The sequence below is a fragment of the Opisthocomus hoazin genome, chromosome 12 (assembly GCF_030867145.1).
Source record: "Opisthocomus hoazin isolate bOpiHoa1 chromosome 12, bOpiHoa1.hap1, whole genome shotgun sequence".
NCBI classification, from domain to species: domain Eukaryota; kingdom Metazoa; phylum Chordata; class Aves; order Opisthocomiformes; family Opisthocomidae; genus Opisthocomus; species Opisthocomus hoazin.
The window spans coordinates 9,435,962-9,457,095 of record NC_134425.1 but is presented as its reverse complement, the minus strand read 5'-3'; positions in this window follow the sequence as shown (position 1 = coordinate 9,457,095).

The window sequence follows — 21,134 nt, the reverse complement described above, 5'->3', positions numbered from 1 at the left end:
ATTCAGATGCTAAAAACGTTTAGTGAGTGCTCTCATTATGTACAGGGATATATATTATATTTTGACCTACATTGTATCATATTTTGGCATATTATTTCAGCCTGATGTTCGGGTTGCTGGAATTCACCTCCTATTTCTGTACTTTGTATTTCCATTGTAGAATCGTATTTACTTGAACTCAGAACTCTAGTGAATTTATTGAAAGTTTACAAAAGATTGCTGTAGGGCGACATGTGCCAATACAAGGTGTAGGGATCCTTTCAGTTCCAGTGCTTAGAAGGACTTTGGGATTATGTGAGCTCCTGTGCAAAATGGCCATCATCCATATGGAGTTTAACAGGATGGATCTGTGACCAAGAGTTTTACCTAGGGGTCAGGAAAGCCAAATGAAACAGAAAAATCTGATGTTAATTTTTAAACTACATGGAGTTAGAAGTGATACATTGCTAGAAAATGGGGGAAGTAGCTGTTCTAAAATATCAGTTAGTCTAAACATGTCTGCCTCTAAATGTCTCAATTATGGTTAAATATTAGATGTAATTTGGAACATTCCCATAGAAGAAACCAACCTGGGACTAGATCATACCTCTACTTTGTAATGCCTTAATAAGATGTGCAAAAGCCTTCTCTCCTGCAGGATCAGAAAGAGGCTTTATAGTTCAGACAGTAACACTGCCTGAAAGCACGAGCGGAGAGGAAGGATCCCCCTTCTGGGCACAACATCACTGCTCATTCACCTTTTTCCAAGTGGCAGGCAACATGCTCGATTGGCACGAAAGAGTGGGACCAAACCACGGCTCATTTGGCCACATGCAAATTTTCCCAAATTAACACCCGACATTTGAAAATGAAGTAAAACACGCTGGTTAGTTTTGGCTGTGCTTGACCTCACAACAGGGATTTGCCTACCTGTTATAAACAGCAATTTCTCTCCTATGTAAAGGAATTTCATTTAAATATTTAAAAATATTGCTGCTTGGAGCCTAATTCCTCCTTTTCGTCTTTCAGTTGTGCAAGATTTTCTTGAACTATGCAATAAATTTGTGAGTACTGGTATTTAACTGTAGCAGTATTTTTGACAGTTTATGCATCCATGTGAAGACCATTCTTTCCTAGGACTTTTCTTGAGGATTTGAAAGGGGTACTGCCTTTGGGCACATTATACCATACTTTTTTTTTTTTGCTAGTGGACCTGTGTGCCACAGGACAAAATCTGGATACCTGTTTGCCCAAGCGCTGTATGAGATGCAACTATTCAATGTACCACTATAACGTGTTGTAATTAATTTCATTTTCCAACACAAAGTATTTGTAAAATAGGCCCAATTCTGAATTCTCTCATTTAGCTCCTGAGTTAAAATAAAAGAGCAAAAAGTCCCCAAATATCCAATTTTCTTTCAAGATCTACTGACCTTTGCTAAGGTTGGGATCAATATTCCTTTTGCCTACATTTTAACAGGATTATAAGTCTGCAGTAATTTTGTACAGCTTCTTTGCCTCTGGCTTGTCTGAAATAGGTCAGTATCTCAGCATATCCCTACAGTTACAGTCAAACTGGAAATTCACCACCAATTCCAGAACTGGTTTACCGTAGAGGAGTTTATAACTTTATGTCCTATTGAACCTATTTCAGCCAAGCTTCTGAAGTTGTGTGCCGGAATTGAAAATGTTTACAGATATTATTGGTGGACATTTGCCAACCACTGAATACAGATACCAGACACAGAAATAACTATTTTTTTAGCAGTGATTTACTGCACAAAGACAAAACCCACCATACAGAAATCAGTAATCAACTTAAAGATTCCCAGCAGAATGCTTAGTTATGAAATTACAAAGGGCCATAAAGTAAACAGGAAAAATTATGGAAGAAAACTCTGGTGGAGTGAGTGGGAGAGGAGATGGTAGGAGGATAAAAGCTCTTCTCCAGAAACGCCTGCATCGGAAGCAAGACAGGCAGAAAATGGAGTAGAAACACAGCAGGGAGACAAACTTTGTCTTGCAAAATTAACTGCCACTATTTTTCCTCTCAATGACCTAATGTGCCTGGGCAAAGTGAGCTCAGAGTGAGGACGAATATTTGCTGCCTGGTGGGCCCGCTCTGACCCACTGCTGCACCAGTTCTTGTCCCCAAACCTTCTCTCCCGACAAACATACGGTATTGCCCATCTTTTCCATTCAAGGTGATTAGGCTCCCTTCTCTGCACCTGTCTCCCACAATTAGTTTCCCAAATCCTATGAGGTGTCCCAGTGACGTTTTCCCTTCAAATTCCAACTCCAGTTTCCTCACCTCTGCAAAAGTCACACAAAACTGCACGAGGGACCCCTGCTCCCCAGTACATCCATGTACAGCTGGCAAAAGGGGTATCAAAGACAGTTTTGCATGCAGCTGGGGTATTCTGTTCTGCAGATGAGAGCTGTGTCACGGAGTGGGCACTCACTCAGTACTTTCCCATTTACACACTGGACAGTCATCACAGTTCAGGGGGGAATTGCTTGGGTGTCTGGGAATTCAACAGGACATACGACAGCAGCTTTTATACACATTACTGCAAAACCAACTGAAAAAGCTCCAGCACTCCCACCTAGTGGGACAACAGGAGAATACAGAGTTTACAAAGTCAAGTGCCACTTCCATGCGGTTACAGTAACAAAGACTGCTTCTAGTTGCTTGCTACAGGAAAAAGGTGCAAGGTAACATGTCCAAACATCTACTAGCATCTTCGCAAGAAAATACAAAAGAAATTTTTTAGATAGGCTTTATGCTACTTTTAAAAAGTGCTTAATATTCAACTGCTAAACCTGCATTCTTTTAATTTTTTATGACATATATGAAAAATTTTCACTTCAAGCAGAAAAAAAAAGTCTTTTTTTCTTAACTCAAATTGTTTCATGGACTCTATCTTGACAAATCAAGCATTCATTGTGATAAAAGCCTCAGGAATAGTGCCCTGAATATATGATACGACAACATAAAAAACATAAAACCACTTCTTGCATCGCAGCATCACAACAGGTTAAATAACATGTGATTTTTCTCCCCACTTATTTCATACTTTTATTTGTCCTTCTACCTTGCATCTGATGTGTCTGTGGATTTCCCTCCTCCTTCATCTCCAAGGGGAGGTCTCATTCTTGCGCCTTCCTGCCCTAAAGGAAGGCCAAGCTGCCTGTGGGCACCTAAGTGAGCAAGTTACCATATAGGGTGGCACAGGGTTAGGTCACCATTCTCCGCTCTGTCCTTAGGCAACTCATCTCTTATTAGAGCAAGACATTTCCCTTTGCAGCGTTCACATCTCTGCTTCTGCCTTGCTATGTGTTTTGGCAGTAATTTGTTTCTAGCATAAGAGTTGGTACTTACAAGAGGTTTTCAGCAGCAGAAACTCTTTCATCCTCTTCATTACACTGGTATACGCCCAGTATCATTTGGTCTGGCTTCATCTGGGCTACATGTCACGGGATTTTCAACAACTCAGCTTCATTCCTTCCTGACCACCTCAGCCCTGCCTGTCTATATTAAACCAGGCTGATCTTCATCCTACCAAGGCTGCTGACGCTGCCTGCCAGCAAGGGGAGAGTCTGAGGCAAAACAAAGACTGCCAGCACCAACATCCAGCTAAGAGCTTAGCTGTGCTGCAGTTACCCTCTTTGGTCTGCTCCTGAAGGGAAAGCTCTGATATTAGCTGAGAGGGGCTCAGGAACATCTCCCAGGGTTTTCAAACAGCACAGCAGAGCCCAAGGCTTGCTGATTTGCCCCTGACCTTCATTAGAGAACTTGGTTGGGAGCATAAAGCTCAAAGTAGAGCAGTTTGAAGTGGAAGGAAGTTGTATTTCAAAGCCAAGCCCAGAGCAGGCCTTACACACAAGAATGTAAGCACAGTACTTTCACTTACTGGTATTTGCACCTTTTTCACCTTTCTCTCTTGACTTTTACTCCTTACATTTATTTTTCTTCATATGTTCTTTTCCATAGTCTTCATTCATACACATTAACCCGCTGGAAAGGAAAATTTTCTGGGAGCATAGAGGTTTGCTTCTGTAGCCAGGTCTACAATTTAAAAGACTTTGAAGATCTATTCTTGAGCACTGAGTCTAGTACCAGTGCAAAATTCAACCTTGTTAAACTCCTTCCATCCATCAGCAACATCCTAGTACCTTGTGGGGCACTCAGTGTTTCTGAGACACTGTTGTCCCAGAAAGCTCAGACCAGTTATGAAGTCACATGTTGCCATATGCGCGGGGGCGTATGACTTGCCTAATACATGCACTACAACTGCCTAAATCTGGTTAATTACTGAAGAAATTGTACCTGTGAACAATGTGAAGCAACCTCAGAGAGCCTTACCTTTCCATAGCAATGAGCAAGGGGGATTCTTCTGCAGGGACAAAGAGCCCCACCTGGAAGCTCTGCTCATATTTAAGCTCAGCCCAAGCTTGTTAGCATACATCAAGCACCCTTACCCACTTAAACGCTTGGGTTGCAGTAAAAAGTTCTCAGCTATGCTTAAGGCACAGGTTATCTCATGGATTAATGAGCGCTGTGGATTTTAGTAGCAGAAGCTTTAAAAAGGGAAAATGTTTACTAACTAAAACTAACTGGAAATCCATTAAAATGTTGGGAAACAATTTCAAATTTCAGCTTTCTTGGTCTTAGTCTCCAATTTAAACCTTCTTCTGGGATTAAATCAGCTCTACAGAACACAGAGATGGCTGTGGTATTGGGAAAGCTATGTTCCTTCCACTGTAGTGGTATTTATAAGAGGAGAGAATCCTCTTGTACTGGACTCCAACATAGGGGTTTGGAGGATGTAATCCCAGCTAAAATTGCTGCATCCCATCTGGAAGCACCTTTCTGTGCTCAGCAGACCAGGTATGTACGTACCTAGGTGAGCTCAAAGCCTGCAGTAGGAGCTTGCATTGCAGGCATGTAGCTTCCTGCCTTGCAACCTCTCTGAGGACAAAAGTGCTACACAGAACAAAAGTACTGTAAGGGTTTTGCTGTGTCTCATTTGAACTGCAGGAGTATTTTCTCACTAGTACAAGCCTTGCCCCTCTGCCTTTGGAAAGAGGCAAATAACCTGCTTCAAGGAGTCCCAAATCCTCTTACTGATCACTATCAAACACAAAAAAGGAATATCTGCCATGAATCAGGCTAGCCTTACTGGTGACGAAGTAACTTGCAGATAGGCTGTCAAAAATCACATTTTAGAATAAAAATGTGATGCACACTCTTAGAGTGCTTGTATTTATCCTAACAGCTGGAAGACTGCTGACAAATTGAGGTAGAATTTGGCCCATGTAGGCTTAGCTAAACCTCTAACAGTTCTGGCAATACTTTCTGGGGAAAAAAAATAAGGCTTAACTATGCATACTTTCTGCTTAAAGGAACTCTACTTCCTTTTCTGCTTATTTCTTCCCCTCTGTGGTCTGCAATTACTCCTCAAAGTTTGGAAATATTTCCTTCTTTATTGATTTTCTATTTATTATATAGGTGGTTTTCAATAGATTTTCTCATACAAAGCGTCTGTAGCTTCTCTTCTCTTCTTAAATTCCACATTGTGGATCACTTTAGAGAAGGATAAAAGCAGTACTAGATCTTGTAAACTAAATGATGGGTACCTTAGAAACAGTTTATTGCACTGATAAATAACACCAATCTCATTTAGTGTTGTCTAAACAAGAGATAACTTCCCTGGAGTGATGGTCTTGATGCAGCATTCCTCCCCCCGGCCAAGTGTTAGGCAGGAGGGAATGGCTTGAGAGTATTTTAAAGATATCTTTTGGTCTCTCAGGTTGCAGCTGTCTATAGGCTCAGAGAAATAGAGGGACACAGTATTGCACTGTACCAGACAGCCTCTTCTCCTCCTTTAGCAGCACCTGAGGTGAGGGTACAGATGGGCAAACTCTCACTTGCTAGGGAGGAATAGCCCAGAGGCTGGGGTGCACACAGAGCGTAGCTTCTTTGCACTGCCTGTGCAGAAAAGAAGGAGAATTAATAGTACAAGAGTTTGAATATAAATAATATAGTTTGAGCAAACTTGTAACACTTGTGATTTTTCTTGAGAAAATCACCCTATGACATTCAAAATGTTTCTTCGGCTCATACTTGCAGCCAAGTAAGTAGAAAAGAAGTTTAAAAACTTTTTTTGGTAGTGAATAGAGCCTGTTAATGATACAGTATGGCCAAGTGCCTGCAGATATAATTAGGCAGGCTGCCTATGAGGTAGATATATTCAGACCTAAACCACAGGAACACGATACAAATACTAAAGCACTGTGATTTATTGTTATATTTGTATGCAGAAGCAATGTGGAAAATTCCACAAACATAGATCCCTGCTGTCAGGATAGCCAAAGATTAGTATAGGTGTACTTAAAAAGCAAAGCAGCAGTGTAGCAGGGGCACGAGACTAAAGATGGTTTAGTTGATAAAGTAAATAATGTACTTTTAAATGAGCTGTCTAAACCCATGCTCTTTCTCCTTTCTTTCTTTCTTTCTTTCTTTCTTTCTTTCTTTCTTTCTTTCTTTCTTTCTTTCTTTCTTTCTTTCTTTCTTTCTTTCTTTCCTTCTTTCCTTCTTTCCTTCTTTCCTTCTTTCCTTCTTTCCTTCTTTCCTTCTTTCCTTCTTTCCTTCTTTCCTTCCTTCCTTCCTTCCTTCCTTCCTTCCTTCCTTCCTTCCTTCCTTCCTTCCTTCCTTCCTTCCTTCCTTCCTTCCTTCCTTCCTTCCTTCCTTCCTTCCTTCCTTCCTTCCTTCCTTCCTTCCTTCCTTCCTTCCTTCCTTCTTTCTGCCTGCCTGCCTTCTTGCCTGCCTTCTTGCCTGCCTTCTTGCCTGCCTGCCTTCTTTCTTGCCTGCCTTCTTGCCTTCTCTCTTTCTTTCTTTGCCTTCTCTCTTTCTTTCCTTCTCTCTCTTTTTCGCTCTTTCTTTCGCTCTTTCCTTTTTTTTTCATTGAGATGATCCTTTTGTGCCCCGGGCTCAGCGATGACCGACCTGTGACCGTGCCGAAGCGCTGGGGCTGGGCGCCGGGAGGGCTCCGGTCCCCAGGCAGCGCCCGGCGGCCCCGGACCCGCGGCCCCCCGAGGCGAGCGGCGCTGGGGGCGGCGCTGCGCGGGGCGCTGTCCACCGCGCCCGGTGCTGAAGATGCCGCGCAGGGGCCGCGCAGCGCCCGGCGCTGGAGGCGGGCGCGCTCCTCCGCCGAGCCAGCCGCTGAGCAGCGCGGCGGAGAGGGGGCGGCCCCTGTGCCCGCCCTGGCGGGGCCGCAGGGCGGCGGAGGCGCGGAGGAGTTTCCTCCCTAGGCACGTCCGGGAGCGGGGTGCGACGCGGGGTCCCCAGACGCCCCCCGGTGTCCTCAGCCTCCAGCCTCTGCTCCTCAGCGAGGGCTGCGTCTCCTGCGCGGCACCCCTTGGCAGAAGCAGTGTCTCACTCTTCGAAATACGTAGGATTTCAGGAAATTTTCGTAAAGTTTTTGGGGTAAATGATGCTGATTTTTTGTTGAGCTGGGGTTAGTGTGCAATGTCAGGGGTATTGCTCTGCTGTGAGACGCTGTTCAAGACTTATATAAAATCGGTTGAAATGGGGTTTTGATCACAGTTTCTGTCTAGACAAAACAATATTTACTGTACATTAAACCTGTTGGTAGGAAAATGTATCCCTGCTAGTTCTGCTGTCTGCTTTTGGAGGAATGGAGTGCAAAAAGTGTATGAGAAGGAGGAGAAAGAGGATTTGTGGGACTTCTGAGAAAGGAGAGAGGTCAGGATGGAGCATCTCTCCTACGAGGAGAGGCTGAGGGAGCTGTTCTTCAGGCTGAGATGTTCAGCCTGAAGAAGAGAAGGCTGAGAGGGGACCTAATAAATGCTTACATATACCTGAAGGGTGGGTGTCAAGAGGATGGGGCCAAGCTCTTTTCAGTGGTGTCCAGTGACAGGACAAGGGGCAATGGGCACAAACTGAAGCACAGGAAGTTCCATCTGAACATGAGGAAGAACTTCTTCCCTCTGAGGGTGACGGAGCACTGGAACAGGCTGCCCAGGGAGGTTGTGGAGTCTCCTTCTCTGGAGATATTTAAGACACACCTGGACTAGGTCCTATGCAGCCTGCTGTAGGTGACCCTGCTTCGGCAGGGGGGTTGGACTAGATGACCCACAGAGGTCCCTTCCAACCCCTACCGTTCTGTGATTCTGTGATTCTGTGAAGGATTAAAAAGACAACTTCTGGTTAATGCTGATTTCTTAGGGCAGAATGAGCTTTAACCGGCAGTGCCCAGCACCTGCAGAACTAGCCCTTTTCAAAAGATGACTGTTTTGTTTAATTTTCCCCTGTATTTAATCAGAGTTGCCTAGTCTAACGTAAAATATTAGAGTGTCTTGTGTTCGGGACCTTCTTGTGTACATGGTAAAACAAAGTGTCTGTTCCACAACGTTTACAGTCTAGAGAGACAAAAGGAAGATTATTATCCCGAGTTTACAGAGGGGAAGCTGAAGCACTAAGAAATTAAGGATTGAAATAAAGTATTGTCAAGCAAAGAACAGAAAATTAAATCTTCTGGAGCCAGTATCTTAGGCACCAGGTACTTTCTTCCCCAAGAGTCAGATCTGGGGTGAGTGACAGGTTATAAAAGACATATACCCCCATCCCGAGAGCAGTGGTTGGGGGTGTGTGTGTGGGAGCAGCACAGGCATGGAGCAGGATGGAGGATCCGGGTGCCAGCTAACAAAGATGGCAGCTGGGAGACTGAGGAGGGCAAGGACTGTTCCTGCCAGAACCACCCTGTCCTCTGACAGAACCCTGAATTTCCCTCCCACGAAGAAGACAATATCAAATTAACTTTTTGGGTCAGGTAATGTTATGCCAAGCGTTCAACAGATAAACATTATATTTCATATTTATTCCAGTATGTCTAGAGTAATTATGTTAGTGTGCACTATGTGATTAGTCTAGCCAATAATGAGTTACTGTAGAACTGCTCTATAAATCTAACATGATGTAAAACTAATTATCATCTTAAATATTTAGCTGAGCAGTCAATCTGAGCTAGCTAAAGCAATGTGAAAAATATAAAGATTAAAAGCATGAAGCAAACTGTGGCTGGTATCTAATGAAGCAAGGAACAGTATGGTGAAGTGCAAACATAGATACTGCAGGTTTAGGAAACCTGTCCAAGTTCGACAAGGCACTATTTCAGTTAATTTCACTGTAGTTTGCTGAAGACTGAGATATTTGTCTTGGTTCAAATATGTATTGTATATTTATAATGTTATAATTTTAATTGGTTGGAAAAATGGAAAGAAAACTAATTCTGTTCCTATTGCAAATATATTTCAATATATGCAACAAGCTACACAAAGTTAAGCTATTTTCTGTAAAAATATGGCTAATACAAAGATTTAAGACTGTGTAGTCTGTAGTCTATAGGCATCACTCTGTTGGTACACTAGGTGAGAAACAGGTTCTTCTGTTCCAAGCATGAAGGTCAGAGGTTCAAATGGTATCTTCAAAGATGTTTACTCATGCCCAACTTTATCTTGGCTCTGGAGTTATTGACGTTATCGACCCATTCTTATTGTTAATCATCATATGTATTACCTGCAACCCTCTAGTATGTTCTTTTGCTGATTAAAACACAACTGAGAATATTGCTTACTAAGAATCACTGTAACCATTCTGGAACATTATAAAATGTAGTTGAAAGGCATTGTTAAGAAGCCCTTTGGCCATCATAAATCCTGCTTTTCGTAAGATCTATTGTGCAAAGACAATAATGTGAACGTTGCTTAGTCTCCAGTTCATGAAAACTTTAGTACTAATTCTACTCAAAGACTTCAGGGGAATTTCTCCACTGCTTTAAATGAAATGAAATTGTAACTGCTCAGTCTCCTAGGCTGTGTCCCATATCTCTGAAATGGAACACACATAACTAGTTCAAAGTGCTATCAGGTGCCAAGTTTTAGTAATACCTCTGTGGTACTTTGAGATATTTGTAAAGAATCGGCAGAAGTGTTTAGTCTGGACGAGGGATCTTTCAAACTAGGTGTAATGTTTTTGTTTATGTTTTCTTGTAACTTATTCCTAATGAGTTTGACTGACATAGGGCTACATTTTCATAGGTCGTTTTGCTGGTATACCCATTATAAAGAATGTGAACTACTTCATACATTTTCCCTATCAAATGTAAAATAATCACATATGAGTATCCATTGTAAAAATTATTTTTCAGGTTATTCTGTAAGGAAGCATGTATCTTGATACTGGCCAAAAAAACCTGTGGTAGGGGATGGATCTTGTGGAGAATCCAGTTCAGTTCTTGGGTTCAGCCCAGATTACATGTAGAACCTTGGAATGCATATGGAGCAAGTCCATCTTTTGAGATCAGAGACAGGTACCAAAGAAAACAGCTTCAGCTTTCTTTTGTATACTCTGGTATAGAGACACTGTGATAAATGAAAGACAATGAGCTCATAGGGATTTTATAAGCATGTGAATCTTCCCAAACTTTTGTCTGCACAGCACTACAATTTTTCCTACAACATTTTTGCCAATATATAGCAATTAAGTAACATCCATTAGATCTTGCTGATGTAGCAGGGACACTGGGAGACAACGTAGTCCTTACCCGCTAGAAGACAAGCTTTGCTGTCTTTTTTCAAAATTTTAAATCCAGATTTTTCATTCTTCATTAGATGCCCTACTGAAACTCCATATTCTACTAGTGTTAAATTAAAACCAGATGGTTTCTTAGGAAATATAAACTGTATCTGCATGCATATGTGTGTACACAGCTGTTCAATAATGTCAATGACTGGAATCTAAGTCCATGAGTACACTTCTAGTAAGAGATAATAAAGAAACTGTTAATGCTTACATGAGCAGCGTGTACTGTACATCACTATGCCTCAACCTGGATCACGGATGGTTTGCCAGACATCACAAGGTAGTCTGCAAAATGGTCTCTCTCCCTTCCAAGAAAATAGTCTCACAAACAATCACATTCACATGACCAAACCATCATGGCAAAATAAGAAGGGGTATGTTAACATGCATAATAAAATAGAATAAATTCCTATGAAACACATTATGGCAGTGATGCACAAAATAGTCCATTTCTACAGGACTAGGCAGTCAGTATTTTTTTTGGGATAGTAGGTGGCCCTTTGTTTTTAGAAAGGGTGAGAAATACTGTAAGCACATCAGAAGAGCTTTCATTGCAATTTATTCCTTGGCTGGTCCATGTAATAGCTGTTTATTAAGGCATACATTAATCAGTCTGTAACATTTAACAAATCATTTATAAGTGTTAATTAATGAAAAACATCTTTTTGTTAGCATGTTGCCAGCATTATTAATCTGTTCTCAGTATCGTGAAAGACAGATACCCCCAATAGTCTCATTCAGCTTTCTTGGCAAGTAGGAATAAGTAGGAGTGAATAAGCAAGGTTACATATGAAACATTGATTAGAATGAAATGATTACAATATGAATTGGGTAATTCTACTGAAATATTAAGGGAAGGTGATAAGAATAGAATGTTCTGGAGACTCTGCCAGTTTCCTTTCCCATGCATTTCATTCGTAATATTGCAATAGTGTTAATCCGTTCAATCACTGAAAGAACAGAGAAAAAGACCATTGGTGAATAGGCAGGGAAATGTCAAGCTTTACACAAGATGCAGATGTTCTTCATTATGCAGGGTACAAAGACTCTGAGAAAGGAGCTCATTAGTAGAGCTCAGTGAATAATGGGTTGTCTGGTTTTGTGGTCAAACCAAAAAATCAGGAGGGGAAAAATGATCAAACTAAGCAGAAAATGTAGAGGTTTTGTTTTTTTTTTTTCTCTTTTATTTTCTTGGAGGGAAGAAGAAAGAGAGATTGGATGCAGGGAAAGGATGTAGCGAGAATGGAACCAAAAAAACCCTAAAAGCTGATGTCTGATCAGCTCTGCCTGGTAGCAATTGTACAAGCTGTCCTCTCCAAAACAGCTGATGAGAACAGATATTTCTCAGGATAGAATGAATAGGATATGTCTACGGTATCAAATTCTCTAAGTTACATGCCCTGAGACAGCTAGACATGAGTTTCCTTTTTGGAAGCTATGCAGCCACTAAGCATGGAGCTGAGAACCTCTGCTGAGAACAACTGGCTGCCTCAGATGCTATAAGTACACCTTTTGTCTTTAAACTCAGTCCTGAGAGAGTGAGAGCACACCAACTGTCATAATTTGTGACTTCTCCACAAGTCTTCCTTAGCTGCCATGTCAACCAGGCAGTATTAAAAGGTGGTTTTAATACCATCTTTTTGTCATGATACAGTAAACTTTGCTGGAAATATCTCGGTAAGGTAATAACCTTTGCTTCTCCTCCTTTGTGCTTCTTCCCACATGCTTCTTCCCACCTTCTTGCTTGTGATAGAAGGGATCATAAGAAACATGAAACTATAACAAAGTAGGTTTAATGAGATTTTCTAGTTGTTAGTAGTTTTTATTAACTCCAACTTTTCATGGCATCACTTGACAGAGGTATGTATACTACATAGGCATCTCTGCTCCCCCTTTTGTGTCAGGAACTAGGAAAGGTCCTCACATTCTTCTATAAGATCAAGATGCAATTGACTTTCATTGAGGAAAAAGATAAATAGTGTGTTATCAAGCTGTGCTCCCAAAGAAATCACACTTGTTATTAGAAGCTAATGAATAATATGAAAAACATTCAGGAATATGATCTTTAGCCGAGAGGACTGAGATCTGCTTTTTAATACTGTCATATGCTACATCCGAGTGTTCCAAACACTTGTTGAATACTTGTAGCAGAATATCCCATTAGAGTCTTATGTTTGGCTTATGGATACAAAAGTGTGTGTTTGAAGATTTTTATTAACACATTTTGAGGATTTCTTTTTACCACCAAAGACAGAGTAATTGTGAAGATTTTGCAAGTTTGATCAGAGATTTAAAACGCTGGATTGTCTCCAACTATGGAATAGAGGCTTCAGCACAGAAAAGTTTTGTGCCAAGAAAAGCAATTTAAACATGAGTAATGAGGGTACATTGTCAACCATTACTCTTTAAAGATCTATTTTTCATTTTTAAAAGCTGCACAAGCACAGACTATTTTGGGTAGTAACCTTCCCTTTGGTCCCTCTTCAAAACCACAGAACATATATTCTCATTGAGTAAGGAAAGGTGAATACATTAATTCAAACATCTCATACAATAAAAGCTAGACTTTCAAGGGAACGCATGATGAGGTTTTTAAGAGTACATTCAGACTCAAGACCCAAGGTTCAACAGCATTCAACACTCAATAACTTTAGCCGTTTTGAAAATCCAGCTACTTGGTGCCAACATGAGATTTTAGCCATTTAGAAATATTTCCTCTGATAGGGACATATCATTCAGTACAATGCACTATGTTTTCCAGGTCATTATGTAACACTTGAAGTGAAATCCAATGTGTCCATTAATTTGCACTTCCATAAATGCTTTTGTTCTCATTAGATCATCTTAACACTAAGTTAATAGATTAAGCAATTGTTACTGCTATTGTATTACTAAATTACAGAATCAGTAGATGTCAGGAATGTAAATGAATGTACTGCTAGCCTTTTACTGAATTCAAATTGATTTTCAGGCAGAACGAAAATTGGCTGAAGGACCATAAAGAGAAGATAATAGACCCCTGTGAAGTACACAGTGAAATTCCTCAGGGACATGCATTAGGCCTCATACTATTTAATTTATTTTGTTTAGATGACCAGGCTGACTCTACAGGACACATTTTCAGCTCTGCAAGACTGTAGACTATTTAACTTCATACAAAGAAACATGACTAATGACTGACACAGAAATTTTCCAAAAATAAGGTGTTTGTCACTAGTCTGTGCTGCCAGGCTGCTCTCTATCCCTTCTCACACTCAGTAAGCCTTATATGAGGAGCCCTTTTCTAGTGTGTCTAAACCTACTGGCTAGCCCGTCAAAACCCACGCATGCCCTAAGAGCTGTTTTGCCATGATTTTTGTTGTTGTAGGTGGTCTGACACCAAGATTTGTGTGATATGTTTTTTGCAGAAGGTCATGCGCAATATGAATGAAATCCAGCTGAATTTAGAGATTTGGTCCCTTTCCCCTGCATTTGTGGAGGTTTTTCTAAGAGGTGCTCATGCCAAACATATGGATATCATGAACTGGTTGATGAAACGTCTTTAAAATGAAGTTCTATGAGACAGTTTGAAATGCTGTTACAGGGTTGTATGTAACACGCATTGAGGAAGAATTCCCACAGTCTTACCAAGGAAATAATGTTATTACAGCAAGCCAGATGTGATGTGCTTCACTGGGGTGACCATCAAAGCTTCAGAGAGAGAAGGAAACAAAAGTAAGATTTTTAAACAGATAAACAAACAGTACATGGTCATCCAAAGGTAGTGGAGGGGGTGTGTGTGTAGAAGGATTTACGATATTTCTTTATGCAAATACTAAAGTTCCTTTAAAATATAAACTGGATTCAAATCTCCCACAAGTGGAATGTCACTATGTCAGTTATCAACAGTTTAAGCAAGATCAGAATCAGCTCAAGATGTTCAAAGTATTTCCAAAACAATTTTACTGCAGTCCATACTGCACTGACTTCTCTGACATATTAGTCCTGCTTTTCCTTGGCGTAATCCAGCAGCCAGCCTATGAAAAAAATCAAATGTCTACTACAATATTTTTGTGAAATTTATCGGAAATACTGGTTTTCTTTGTAGCAATTCTATTTTTTCCTAGCAATTTGATGTGGATTAGAATGCTTTGTTTAGTGGAGGTAAAGTTTTTTCCATCTGATCTTCTTGATCCTTTATCTAAATAATACTTTTTCCTCCATGGTGCTGTAAACTGATTGCATATCATCAGTGCTCAGTACTTATTCTGATGAGCTGCTTTCATAAATAAGGCAGACCTGGTCACTAACCTGCTAGATCAAGGAAAGGAGCATGCAGTTACTTAGTTACAATGGGCTATTGTGCTGAAATAATTTTAGGAGAGAAGAAGTTTTAGGAGACAACAATTTTTCTAAGGAAAATGCTAGAGTTCAATCTAAACAATAATCTTGTTTGAACTGTGTTTATTGTAGACTGCAGCCATTGTTATCAGTGTGAAAAAGCTCATTAAAGATGAGATTGATCAGGAGTGATAGTTTATTTGATTAAGAAAGGGTACTGGTGACTAATATTTACAAATAGTTATAATGATTTTTCTATTTTCTTTTAGTTAACACTCCATCTCCTTGATTTCTTGGGAGTAATTATAGACAAATCATCTGAATGCTTTTAAAAGTCTCAGAATGAAAACATCTTTTTCACATCTGTGGTCAAATATCAACTCTCATCTTCATTTTAGAATGTACCGGTAATTCCCCTTCTTCCATTGCCAGTGATGTTGCACATATATATTCTAGCTTTCTCACTTTTGCTCAGGTAGGAGCAGGACTAGTAACAAAAAATGAAGCAGATGTTCTCCTGTACCCTCCAGGTCTGATGCTGCAAACATTTCCATGTTTAACTTCAGATGTATGAGTAGTACCCCTGAACACAAAGAGAGAGACTGCAAAACCAAGAGTGAACAAAAGCGTTTGCCTCACTGAAGTATAAAAACTTTACCATTAATCCGTTCTTTCACTAATTAATTTTATTTACCTCTCGCTTTCTTGTCTGTACAAAGCAATTAAAGCTGAATGTTTAAAGGAGTTTAGATACCTGACTTACACCTCTTTTTTTTTCCTAGTTTATCAGTGTCAAATTTTGCATCCTGGAAGATGAGTAATTACTTACTAGATGAGAGTAAATACTTCTCTGTTTGTTCAAACATGGGACTTGTACCTAGGGAGGCTGGACTATTGTTTGTTCTTTTTTTTAACCAGCTCTTGAAGAATATTCCATCCGTCTTTCAGTGCCTCCAAGATGGATACAGAATCCAGGGTGAACAAACTGGCCCTGTGTCACATCCAGTGTAGCAGGAGGCTAGCTGAGATGTGGTGTCTCACAGGACGTTTAGAACTGCCTTCAACGAGGGGTTCAATGTTATTGCAGAAGAATAAGATCCCAGAATGGTGAAGCTTGACACTGGTAAGTTTGGAATTCATATTAAATTTATGTACATATACAGATATGCAAAAAAAGAAACACCTTGACCATGCAACATGCAGGAAAGGAAGTGTGTTTGTCCCTGTAAATGCCACTACTGGAGAAACCAGAGCACTCAAGGCTAGGGATACTTAAAGCTTAGAAAGAAAAAAATAACATGAAAAATTACTAATGTATATGGCAAAAACTTATAAGCTCTTGAAATAATATATATATAGGCTGAAAGTTTGGCTGAACACTGCCTCATCGTTTGGATTATTTGACTTTTACTTTTCTGCATTGGGTAAGGTTTGCTCCTGGACAATGACAGGAAGTTCTTACCTGAATGATGAATAAAAAGATAAAACCTTGTCCTTTCTAGCATTTGTAAGAAAACTGTTAAATATCACTTCTTACCAGTATTTTTTTAATCACATTGAACAAGTTTAATATTTCTATTAATAACATATCAGGATTTGCAGGTAAGGATGTCTAACATGACCCTGCACATTAATTTCCATACTGTGTATGTTCTTAATGAAGTAATATTATTTTAAATAGAAAAGATAGGCTTTACAAGGCTTTACAATATTCAAATATGGCCTATCAGAGGTTACGGATGCCACAGGCATTTCAAGGCACAATTGTATTCCACTGTTTTTTGCATCTCACTAGTATGTTTTTTTCTCTGGAAATACAATAATAATAACAAAATGGACACAGAAACTCTCGTGACTGGGATTCTAACGCTGGAGTTTCCACAGAGGTTTCATAGATAGATTCCATGTGCAAAATGTTCTTTATGTTGTTTTCAGAGGAAACTGGAAGATCATCAACAACAAGGCCTATTTGAAGCCTATTAACTTTGAAATTGTGTTGAAAATAATGTTATTATATGTAAGGAAGGAAGATAAAATTCTTGCCATCTCTAAAAATAAACTTGGGTAAAAACTCAGGGATTTAAATAATTTAAGTAGTTTTGATAACTTCAAAGAAAGTAAAAAGTGACATTGTAAACATTTTTACAGAAAGCTGAGTTTAACTCCACCAAAAAAAAAAAATCAATTTTTTCTCTTGAAGGACATGGCACATTCACACTAGGCAGTAGCTCAAATATTCATTTCTCATCTCCCAGTGGATTAAAGTCATAGCCTTATGCACGCTACACTGCTTTAGTCTAATGCTGAGGTAAGAAAGGCATGAGTCACCAAGGCAGAATTTTCACCTGAAAAGAAACAGCTGTAGCCTATTCAAACATGTTTTGGCAGCTGCTGAAAAAATATGATCTGAAGGCTGCTCAGATTTTTGTCAAATTCCTGAATCACGGTTTCTAACAAATAAACACATGCTGTATCAAAGGATGAATCAACCTTTCGCTGTGTCATCTGGATGCTTTTGCAACATGCCACGATTATTTTTCCCTTGTCCACATAACTCTTAGTGCCCAAATCCTTGTCAGATAAATCAGTACTCAGATCTTTGATAGACAAAGGCTATGATTCAGCAAAGCATGTAAGCCTGTGACTAATGTTAAGGAATTCTTAAGTTTTTGCTGCCTTAGGCTTGCCAGTGTAATTATATGACCAAATTTTTGTCAGTGTTTCTCATGGAGAAGTTAGACAGGTACATTTAATTTTGATGGTTTAAAGTATGGCTAACAGAAAATGAGATTAAGGCTCTAATTGACATTTGTGTTATTGTGAAATCAACAACCATTTCTAAATGCCTTCTTGTTTTAATTTATCCACTTTCTGGCGGGTGGAATTAATCTTGGTCTATGAGGCTTAGAATCATCAGAAGAATTAATTTACAGGATTGCTGCAGTAATGGATCAGAATGATATCTTTGAAGCACTCTTTGCTAAAATATGACTCTGAAAGCAAGTGACAGAAGATTTTAAACAGAATGGATTATTTACTACCCTACCTGAATGAAAAGGATGGCTGAGATCACTGTAATAATACAGAGACCCGTTCTTTTTCTGCAGTGCAAAAAAATGGATAGTAACTTTGCACAACTGCTATTACAAAAAACTCAAATAAAAACCAAAACCTAAAAAAATAACCAGAACAATGCACATACAGTGTACCTCAAAGATAAGTGGGTACACTCAGTCAATTCATATACAATTTCTAGCTTTCCTAACACAGAGCTGATGGGGAAGAAATGATAAAGGAGTAGACTATGTTACTGCTATCATTTTAGGATATGAAAAAGTGTCTTAATTTGTGTAAAACTGTTACAGTTCTCAATCTGTGTCCTAAAGTTACACTCCTGCTCTTACAGAAATCATGGTCGTTGCTTTCTGACATTCGAGTAACCTAACAGAACTAATTTGGCAATTTAATACAAATGGACAGAAACCTGAACTTGCATGGACCCCCACCGAAATCATACCTAAATTTTGTGTGTCTGCATAAAGAAGCTTCTTGTAATTTGGCTCATGTAGGTAAAGATATATAGGTAATTGATGTAAAAAGAAAAATCTGGAAAAGATAGCAAAGGAGTCTCTGAGCCTCTGAAAGAGAATGAATTTTCCATTTGCCAGAATTTGAAATTGAAATACATGGATGAACCTCACTGTGCTTTGAAACAATTAAGTAAATAACATGAGTCACCATATTATCAAAACTTGTGACTTTTTTTTTCCCAATGAAATCTTCCTGATAAGTAGGAGATGGCTAAAAGTAGAGGGGAAGAAATATCTGTGAGAAGTATCATAACTGTTGGAGTCTCTGTTGATTCTGAATTCTGAAAGAGGGAAGTGTGGGGTTTCTTAAATATTTTTGTAGAAACTGAAATTGAACTGGAAACAATATAAACTCATAGGACTTCCATGGTATCATATTATCCGTGTAGCAAGGACTTCAAGGCAATTAGTTAATACCCACACTGCTCTGCAAACTAAACCTCTTCTCTTTCTAACCTGAAGTACACTGTACACCCTTAGCACTGAAATGCTGCAATGCTGTTGTTTATGTTTAGGGCATTATGCATACTTTTTGCAATACAGATGGTTGGGATAGGATATCTGAATCAGACAAATGATTTCCACATACCCAATGAAAGCAATTCATGGAATGCTGGATGCTGAATACTGACAGACCGCAAGAGGAAGAAAACTAACATCTATCTTTTCCTACAGTACTACTGCTAGATTAATACTCTTTTTCTGTACTTTAAATATTGACTTAAATAACGCAGTTTCTTGAGACCCGGCACATCTTTCCACTCGGTCACCTGTGGAGTATTTCAGCAGCTTCTTGGACGAGAAGCAAGCATGTCGCTGATGTTTCCATTCTCATATGTTTATCCAAGAGAGTATGGTCACTGCCTTTCTTAATAGTCCCGGTAATACTTGCCTGAAAACTGGCTCTTGGTGATGCGTGAGTTTTTATTTCTAGCAGGAGGAGATAATTTAGTAGGTGTAATTCCTCAAGGGAACCCGCAAAGTGATGGGAGCAGCAGGGCAGAAAAAAGTTCAAGCTGCTTTTTCTGCCATTAGTGGGGAGTAAGTGAGCCATATAGGTCAGTGCTTCAGTGCGTAAAAATGTTACCCAGAGGAGTCCGCGCACTCTACTGCGTTTGTGGGGTTGCACTGCCACCTGGTGCAGTCCTCAGCAGTTACAGGCTCTGTCCAACACTGGGTTTGGCTTTTTTTTAGCTTAAAACACCTACCAAAGTACTACAATGGGAAGATGCTGTTACAAATGCTGACGGTTGGGTTTGGTTATATAAATAGATATGAATATGTCAACATATGGGTACGGGATCAAAAGCACTGAGGTAGGTCAGGGGGTGTACACCATGTCAGCTGAGTAATGGTAACTGGCAAGGCACTTCTTCCTCAGCACAGGAAAGACGTGGACTTTGGAGCAGGTCCAGAGGAGGCCACAAAAAATGATCACAGGGCTGGAACACCTCTCATATGAGGAAAAGTTGAGAGAGTTGGGGCTGTTCAGCCTGGAAAAGAAAAGGCTCTGGGGACACCTTATTGTGGCCTTTCGGCACTTAAAGGGAGCTTGTAAGAAATACGGGAACAAAATTTTTAGCAGGGCCTGTTGCAACAAGACAAGGGTTAATGGCTTTAAACTAAAAGAGGGTAGATTTAGATTGGATATGAAAAATAAATTTTTTACAATGAGGGTGGTGAAACACTGGAACGGGTTGTCCAGAGAGGTGGAAGACGCCCCACCCCTGGAAACATTCAAGGTCACGCTGGACGGGGCTCTGAGCAACCTGATTTAGCTGAAGATGTCTCTGCTCATTGCAGGGGGAGTGGACTACATGACATCTAAAGGTCCCTTCCAACCAAAACTGTTCTATGATTCTATGGTTGATTCATCTGTCACAGCCACAGAGTGGGCTGCCTGGGCTTCAGCTTCCAGGACAGGAGTTACTACAGGTTACTGTCAGTTCACTGACCTGAAGTGCTTCAGTCTTTGCAGCTGACCGTATTTGTGTCACCAGGTGGCACAGGCTTGGCAAAGGGGCCTGTGCAGCCGGGCGGGAGAGGCAGCCTGCAGCCTCCTAGGCTGGCGTGCGGCCCAGCGAGGTTCTTCTCTCCAGCCCGGCCTTCCTCACCAAGCCAAGCAACTCAGAGGAGCTCTGACCAACAGGGCCACGGCGGATAATCTTGTCCCAGAAGCCAGGAGGTGACAACTAATGGCAAAAAGCTTAAAGAACAGTTCCTTTTTCATTGCTTTCTGGGGCCTTGTCGTATTCACGCCCATCTCTGGAAACAGGAGGCTGGAAACACTTAATGCCCCCAAAATCTGAGATTCTTGTGCCATCCATGATGATTTCAACTCAGTCCGGAGCCCCTTAGGGGTTAAGCACTCAGCGGACCAGGTAAAACCCACAAGGCTGGAGGGCGAAGTCGCGGTGCGGCCGCGGCCCCGCCGGCTGAGGAGAGCGCCTCGCGCCTCCCGCCCCGCCGCCGCAAAGCCCCGCCCCTCCCCGCCGGACTACACTGCCCATGGTGCCCGCGGGCCGCCGCGCCGCTCCATTGGCTGGGCCGGCCGGAAGGGGCGGTGCGGCGCGCGCCCG